Source organism: Argiope bruennichi, chromosome 10, assembly GCF_947563725.1.
Source record: "Argiope bruennichi chromosome 10, qqArgBrue1.1, whole genome shotgun sequence".
In the NCBI taxonomy this organism is placed as follows: Eukaryota; Metazoa; Arthropoda; class Arachnida; order Araneae; family Araneidae; genus Argiope; species Argiope bruennichi.
This window is the reverse complement of record NC_079160.1, coordinates 34,997,128-35,006,089: the sequence shown is the minus strand read 5'-3', so window position 1 is coordinate 35,006,089 and position 8,962 is coordinate 34,997,128.

Here is an 8,962-nt window from a genome sequence, read left to right as displayed (position 1 = left end):
TCATTATTTTTCTTTCTTTTCTTTATACTAGATATTTTCTTTAATAATTCAATAATTATTTTCTAAAATATTAAATATTGATATATATTGATAGGTTCAGTCTGATAAATGTTGGAAATGACATGAAAACTATTTTATGTTTTGGTTCAATCAATGTATTGCTAAATCAAATTCTTAGACACTTGCTTATGTTCTTGGTTTTCAAAATTTTAAACAAAAAAAAGTCAATATTCTACGACCAAAACTGACCGAGTTATGTATTGCATATTTCTATACCTGACCAATCTAACAGCCGCTCAAAGGAGATCATCCAATCAACGGATTCTATTTCTAGGTGGTTGTTGATTGGTCTAAAATGATAGAATTTCAGTAATCATCTCAAGGGAGATCTGGCAGTCAAGTCGCGACACATCTTCCAGGAGGTCATTGACTGATCTAAACTAATAAAATTATCCCAATAATTCAATAAGTAATTTCACTAAGAAGACACGGAAACGGGGGAATTAATTAACACCTTTTTCGCCAACCATCTTAACATCAATTTAGAAAATGTTGCATTAGAATTTTTTTCTGTAATTTCTTTTGAGAATATCCATACAGTGGAATGTCACTTAAGAACATCGTAATGTCAATCTTAATCGTAATGCGAAGTATTCGTTAAGCAAAACAATTTTGTCCATAGGAATCCATGTTAAATCGAACAATGCATTTCATTTTGAAAGAATACTCAAACAAATTTATAATAATGTAATTTTTTATTTCTAATTCATGCTTTTTTACAAGAAAATAGTCTAAAAATATTTGTCTTTTAATATACCTCAAAATTTAGTGACAATGAGACATAGCATTATTATTAAATGAATCTGTTGCCTGCATAGCTGCTCCCTTATTGTGATGCTTTTCAACATATGAAGCAATAACTCCCCAAGCTTTCAGCATCTTTTTAATCTCTCTGGATGTTTAGTTTATTATTTCTTCCTCTTCTGGCTAAATCTTCTCCGCAGCTTTTTCCTATGATACAGAATGCAGCCCCATAAGTTCTTCGGTAGTTCTTTCACCAGCTTATCGTTATCATTGCTATCCACTTCTAGCCTTATAATCTTGGCCAGAGATGCAGCTACTTTAATTAAAGTTTCACAGGCTCACATCTTTGGAGTCGCATTCGATAACGCTATCAGGTCCAAAACTTCTTTCACGTTAATATAAGGGGGTATCTTCAAACAAGCGCTGAACAGAGATTGATACATGACAATCCAATATGTGACGTCACATTGTCTCCTCGCCACTCATTCTGCGAAAAGTGATCACTCCGAGATTTTGACGAATCTCCACGTTTTAGATCTGCCTGAGTTCGAAAAATACATTTTTTTTTGGAAATTGTCCGCCTTTCTCTGTGTGTGAAAGATAACTCAAAAAAGCTTAGAGCTATACATATGAAATTTGGTATACGGTCTTTACACCAAAATTGCAGATTTCTATCAAATTTTGAGTAAAATCTGTTCAGTGGGAATTCGTTTCTCCGATTGTTCAGATATAAGTTAATACGATAATTACAAAACATAGAAATCTAGATAGATAAAATTAACAACTATAGTCTAGACATCTATCAAATTTTGAGCAAAATCCAAGACGGATTCACACTGCTCACCTGTACTTTTAGAAATATTTAAACGCGATAACTCAAAGATGAGATGATCTAAATGTATCAAATTTAGTATAGGATTTTGTGACTACATATGTAGATTTGTGTGAAATTTTGCTTCAGTCAACGGGAAAAAAGCGTCTAGAACACAAATTTGATTTTTGAATATTATTAACCTCATGCCAGGGATTAATCGCCAAAACCTTGCCAATGATGACACTATAGATTCAGTAAAAATCCTAAATTCACGCCAAAGGTTGATATTTCGTAACTATTGTACGCCAATGCCATGAAAGACGTTCACTGGGATAACATATTTGTTAGAGAGTATGCGAGAAAGTTTTGGGAAGACCACTCCCGCTGGTTTAATTTTGTTTTGCTCCCTATGCGAATCACTCTTTGTGTGAGAGAGATTTAACTATTTCAAAACGTATGTTTTGGCGACGGATCTGGAGTGCATTCTAAGTGCAGTTTGGTTACTCGGTATTACTATCGAAAATAACCGAAAGAAAATCAATTGTAAAAACTGTATTAGTGATATTTAGAAATGTAACTGTAGTTTTAATGTCAAAAGGTACTAAGAAAGCAGAGGAATGAATTTGATTCTTTGTATAATTTTTTTTTTCGACAGAAGAAACAAAGGCACTAACAGGTTCGAGAAACGACATACTGTAAAAACTTAAAAATTTAGAATGTGTTAATTGTTTTCCGAGTAAAATTGTTTATTGAATTGTAAAAATGAATTTCATTAGTTTAGCTCAATCAACGACCATCTCGAGAATGTATCGTGTTTTGATTGTCAGATATTTTTCGAAATGTTCTATTGAAATTCAATCAACGACCACCTAGAAACATAATCTGTTGAATGAGTTGGATTTTAATGGCACAAAAGCCAAACATGGCCATGCTGCGCCAAACGTATGGCGGTTCGCTGATTGAATGATCTCTTTTGAGTAGTCACTAAACTAGTCTAAAGTCCTTTAAGATAGAAATATTCAAAGCGTCATAACTTGGTCTGTTTTGGTCGCAGAAGAGTGGAACTTTTTTTCTTAAAATGTTTGGGTTCCATGAATATTTCATTAAATATAACTAAAATGATTAAAAAAAAACTGTCTAAGAATTTGGTTCGTGTCTAAGATTTTGATTTTCAGCAATACATTTATTGGTTCAAAGAACATGAAATATAACTCTTCACGTCTTTTAGAACATTTTTCTGACTGAACCTATCGAAATATACTTATCTCAAATCTATTCTATTGAACAGATATTCTAGATTAGAACAGATAGAATTAGGATATTCTATCGAATATCCTAGATTTAATCTTTCGAAATATACCTATCTGGGGTCACAATTAGAAGATACTCAGTATGTAAACAAAAGAAAAAGATTAAAAAATTAGGAATTTTGTTATATTTGAGTAATTTTTCTTTCCGGCTTCTGATTAATTAGTATTAATTTTTTTAGTGTGATGACATTCTAAATGTTTCAAAAGTTGGGTAAAAAAATTCTGGAGCCAAAATTTATCAAAATTAATCGCGTTTAATCTTTTTTTAAAAAATATGATTAATTAGTTAAAAAAAGCAGGAGAAAGAAGTCGAACGTCAGGACAGTCACAGTTAATCGTGGATATTTAGACACTCCGGCTAAAACACCTGCGGCTTAAAATTTGTGAGCATTTGCATTTTTTTATATCTCATGAATTATTTCCTCATTTCGCACTTAAAAATAATTTCATGGTCAAGTAAAGAAAGCCTGAAAAATCATCTTAAAGGTCGAGGTTTCATATCTCCATCATGTATATGAACTGCGTTCATTCATATTATGCGATATAAAAAGTGCTACGAGGAGAGAGAATTGAAAATTCTACTCAAACATCTTTTTCACTTGTTGAATAATTCAGGCTCCGTAGAAAGTGAACACCATCAAGCCAAACCATCGTGTTATAAGTTACGTAATAATTTTTTTTTTTTTTTTTTACCCTCTTGCGACGGTAATAAAAGAGAATTTTATCTACAACCACCTGTCCTTGTAGAAGATCAATTCGTCAAAGAAAATATTGACATTTAATAGAAGCGAGCGAATTAATTTATCAACCAAGGAATGACGTGTCATAGCAGACAGTAATAATTGCGCGTTAGAATTAGGATACGTAGCCCTTCGAATGGAACACTTTTACAATCATATTTGAGGACATAGACGACGAAAAGAAGACACTATCTGAATTTTTAATTGGACCTTGACGATATAAATATCATTATGTAATCTGTACTTTGAAAATGCCCTCCCCTCCCCCCCCCCCTCATAGTCTAGAGGGCAATGATTGTTTTTGCGTTCTACTTGATACGTAACACGCAGTTAATGAATATTCTAACAAATTTCTCAGTAGTTGCAATTAGATTGTATTTGCGCGGGAGATGCTATCTTAAGTTTTCTTTTTTTTTAATTTACGTTTATAATAATAAAGCAAAAATCTACGTATGATTCTTTTTTGTAATTTGCAAAACTGGAGAGTAATTTTTTTTCTCTAAAGTTGTTTGTATCAGTACTTATTTTCGAATTAATGCGGATAGTATATTAATTATAGTTTTTATTGAAATCTGATCGAATATAGCATGTTTAAATACAATAATAATAACAAAATTAGCAAAAACAAAGCGACCATGATAACTTTTTCTTCCGTTCATATCAATAATTCATCTTTCAAATTGTTTATTAATGTAGTAATTATTCATGCAAAAAATAAATAAAAGCATTCCATTAGATTTTTTTTAAAAATTAGAATCATCTTTTTTAAAAAATGTTTTTAAGAAGCGTTTAAAAAAATTTCATTATTTGTTATTAGTCAAACAAAGGATAAAGGATTAATTAGGACTTTTTTGTTCGCATACATTTTATATGTAGACATTTTTATTTTACAGTTAAAATGGGAAAAAAAAATCAGTCATTATTGGTTTAAAATTTCAAAGATTAATCCGTTCGAATTGGATACACCATGATTTTAGTAATAAAAAGATAAAATGTTTTTTAGCTGAAACTATTTTTCTCAGATTTTTTTAATGAAAATAGAGAATTTATTAGAAATTTGTGGAAAAAAATGTGGTATTTGCTTTCATTATTTTATTCCAAAATGTTTTAGCTTTATATTCCTTCTAAAACAATGGTTTTTATTCAAAATTTCTTCCATTTGAAATGAATTAATTAAAAAGTTATATCCAATTTCCTGTTAATTTTTATCTCTTTAACGTATGATTAATGATTGCAGTTTGAAATAATTTAGTTTTTATTTATTTTTGTCGCAAAATATGATATATTTATTAAAAAAAGTTTCAATGTACATTTTGTTTATTAAAAAGGATGTAACCGAATATATTACCCCCTTTCTTATTAAATGAAATTTTTTTATGAATTGATGCTCACCAACATATGAAATTTTATCTTATATAACGTTACGAGGAGGAAGGATGCGATTTTTTTACTGAAGTACTTTTTGCAGTGGAAATAGCGTGAGTTTTAAAATTTTTTTACGAGAAAATTTTAGTTAAAAGGATTCCAAGATTTTTTTTTTATTCGTGAAGAAATAACAAAAATTAATTCCACAGCAAGAAAAAGATTTTTTTTTTTTTTTTTTTTTTTTTTTATCTTCTGTCAAAGAATGTATTCTGAAGAACATATTTATTCTTTATAACTTCTTTTTCCCGATTTATTATTCTCAATAGGAAGTTGCAAGTACGTGTTCTTCCTTACAGCCATGTTAATTAGGCTTGATGGCTCTTTAAACAAGGCTTTTGCATTGGGCGTATATTCGCTGATTCAGCGAAAATTCCACATCAGATGATTCAAACACAATACTGCATAAAAAGTTCTTTACGCTACACTGAATTGAACACAAAAAGGATCTTTTGTATCGATTTGTGGTTGAGGAATAAAACTGACAATATAGTAGCAGTGATTCGAATTTTTCCTCGAATAATACTAAAATGTTGATGAGAAGCGTTTTCGTAGAGCTTGCTTCTTGGAGAGATAGCAAGTTAATAATTGAGGAATTCGCATGTTTATATTTTTATTTTGTATTTTATTTCTTTAGTGTTAATATTTTTCAGTGATTTTTAAAATCTCCGTGTGAGTTATTTGAAATTAATATTGAAGTAGTAATTAAGCATGTCATAATATTATTTTCTTTAAAAGCCGGGATTATTATTATAATTATTTGAGGAATCACTACATAGTTTCAAACTGAATATAAATATGAGATCCGTATAATATATGAGGAATATATAAAAGGTTTGTAATTAGGTGAAATGTACGAAAATCGGACTAGCTAAAAATTATTTATTGATGAGCTTCCAAATTTTTGAATTTGGTTAAGTGATGGAAATGGCAACAGAGACAGTATTCTGCATTTCTGATTTTTCTTATTCCCAAACATATCAATATGGATTCAATTGACTCAAAAAGATAGTTTTAACTTGCAACAATCTTATTAATTTTTCGTATATGAAGTCTATAAAAAGGAAATATACAATCGTCAAAAAATTCAAACTCGAAATTTCGAGGAATTTCCATATTTTAAATCTCCTTGAGTCCGATTTTTTTTTGAATTATGCTTGTTTCTCTGTCTGTAAACTTGACTCATGAAATTTGACATGTGTTTTTTTTACTCCAATTTTATAGATTTCAATCAAGTTCCGAACGAAATTCATTTTGAGATGGTCTGTCCATCGATTGTATGATTATAAATTAACACAGAAACTACAAAAAAAAAAAAAAGAGAGTTCGTTGGATAAAATTTAGTACACAAATAGATAAGTTCGTTGGTTAAAATTTAGTAGCAATTCATTTGTAGATATGTGTCAGATTTGGAACAATATCAATTAAGGAGTTTAACGTCTATTAGACTGCATTTTCACAAACATGTAAAGGCTATAGCTCGAAACCGTAGTAACTTAAATATGTGCAATTTGGTATATTATTTTGTAACTACAAAATAATATAACTTGTAACAAAATAATGTAACCAACTGATTTTAATTGGTTGGAAAGAAAGGCGTCAATAGGCATATTTAGTTTTCTGGTATTTGTGTATTAACCACATTCCTGCAATTAAGTGAGATGGGCACCGCCAAAGATCGTACGCTAATAGGTACTTTCGCAACTATTATTCGCCAATAGCATGCGATTAATAATGCATTTATAAGACAAAGATGTGATTCACCAAAAGGCAAAAAAGCGAGAAAGTTTTAGGGAGACCCCTATGGCTGGTATATGACAATGTTAGATCTTTAAATCCTCGCATTCTCATTGTCTCGTGTAAAATGATTGATTAATTGTTGATTATTTATAGACCGAATTAAAAAAAATCTGATACAAATATATAATTCTAAAACCATACATAAGATTTCGTATATCCTGCTTGTTTTACTACAACAAAAGGTTAGATAGAATTTCTTTCAATAAAGTTCAGTCAAAATTTGACATATTTTTAAATTTTAATACAGTGTTCATATACCAAATATCATTTTCATAGACGTGTATAAATGCCGTAAAGTAACGCTTAAAGCTTTAATTGAAATTTAGAAATCGAATTTTTTGACGATTAAAGTATTTTCTTTTCGTATATGGGAAAGTATAAAAGGAAGTCAACATACAAAAATATTTCTTGGAAAAGAGTCGCATGACAAATATATTATATAAAAATTTTAAGTAGTTATAGAGGCTTAGATAAAATTCCTAGAAATCTAAAAAAAAAATAATAATAATAAAAAAAAAAATGTTCTGCATCATCCTCTATCAAGAAATAATTGTTTCAATAACAGTGACCTTCTATTAACAACAGTCAACATTAAAATTCTCGAGAGATTATTTTCATTTTAAATATCCAATAAAATTGTACATAACATAATCTGATTGTTTTTTTAAATCCATCTATGACATTCAAAAAGAACAATAAGTTGCATAAAATGATTTTCTTAGTTTAAGACGATAAGAATACGAATGCAAGAATAAAAATTAATAAAATGTAATAATTCCTTTTATTTAAGTAAAGAAATTACACTCTAAGAAATAAGTGAAAGTGAAAACTGTTTATGTTTTAATATTTAAATCTATTTATCAAAGAATTAATTTTTTGTGTCCACCTTTAAAATACCAGCAAAGAATTTATTTATATGTTTTAAGATTCAATAAGCTTATCTTTGAATATTTCTTAGCTTTTAATTCTTTTTTTTTTTAACTCTTTAAGTTACGTATATCCATTAATCTTTTTAATCTTGTCTTAAACATTTTATGTCTTTGTCATTTTGTGAAGAGCGTTTTCTTAGCTTATTTAGGCTTAGAATCATGACATATCCTAAAAGAATTCGGAATAAATCAGTGAAAAATTTTAACTTACAAAAACGTAAGATAATATTTCAACAATATTAGATTTCGTGCATGTATTCAGTGTCAATGAACTTGTTGGAGAGTTATGGCGTTGCATTTGGCGTTTTGACGATGTAACATTTGACGATGTAATTAAATACATGATGGTGAAATAAATTGCTGGTTTTTAATCAGATATAAAGCGGAATTCATGGAGAAAAGGGGTTTATATAGATTTTGAGCTCAATGATTTAAATTAGAAAGTTGATTCCTGAGGAATTCCAGAACAAAATAAGTTTATTTTGCTTATTCTATTAATATAAAATGCTCAGCAACATTGTTCCGATATCTTGACGATATTGAGCGACATTCAAAATATGAAACAACATCATAGGATTATGCTAAAAAGGTAGAATCTATTGCATATCACTGAGTTATTAGCAAAATTTAATAAAAAAAAGCATTAAAGATGACAGTCAAATTTCACTATGTTAATATAAAAAAATCTTAAAAGCAAGTGACATAACCAATAGGTTGGAACCAAATTCGCCAAATTGAAGAAATTTGGGACTAAAAGTTAAAACAGAAAATCATCAACAGATTCAGAAAAATGAAAATTTTTGGTTTAATTGTATAATCATTAGAAATCAATTATCTTTATTTTGCCTGGCATCCGGGGCGATTTGAATGACAGTAATCGCAACAGCATAGGCAGAAATTGAGGTTGTAATTCTGACAGTATTAAGTAGGTACGACCCACACTTTTTTCCGTAGAATACGTTCCGTCAATCATCGGAGTGAAGGTAACTCAACTCCACACCATTGCTATACCAATTATAGAAGTGAAAACCAGTTAACTTATGTGGTAATTTGTCAACCACGTCCTAACGAAATTCTTCAGAGAACTGTTTTATTTGTATAAAGGACCATTCAATAATTTACAAGGAAGCTATGTGTACATAG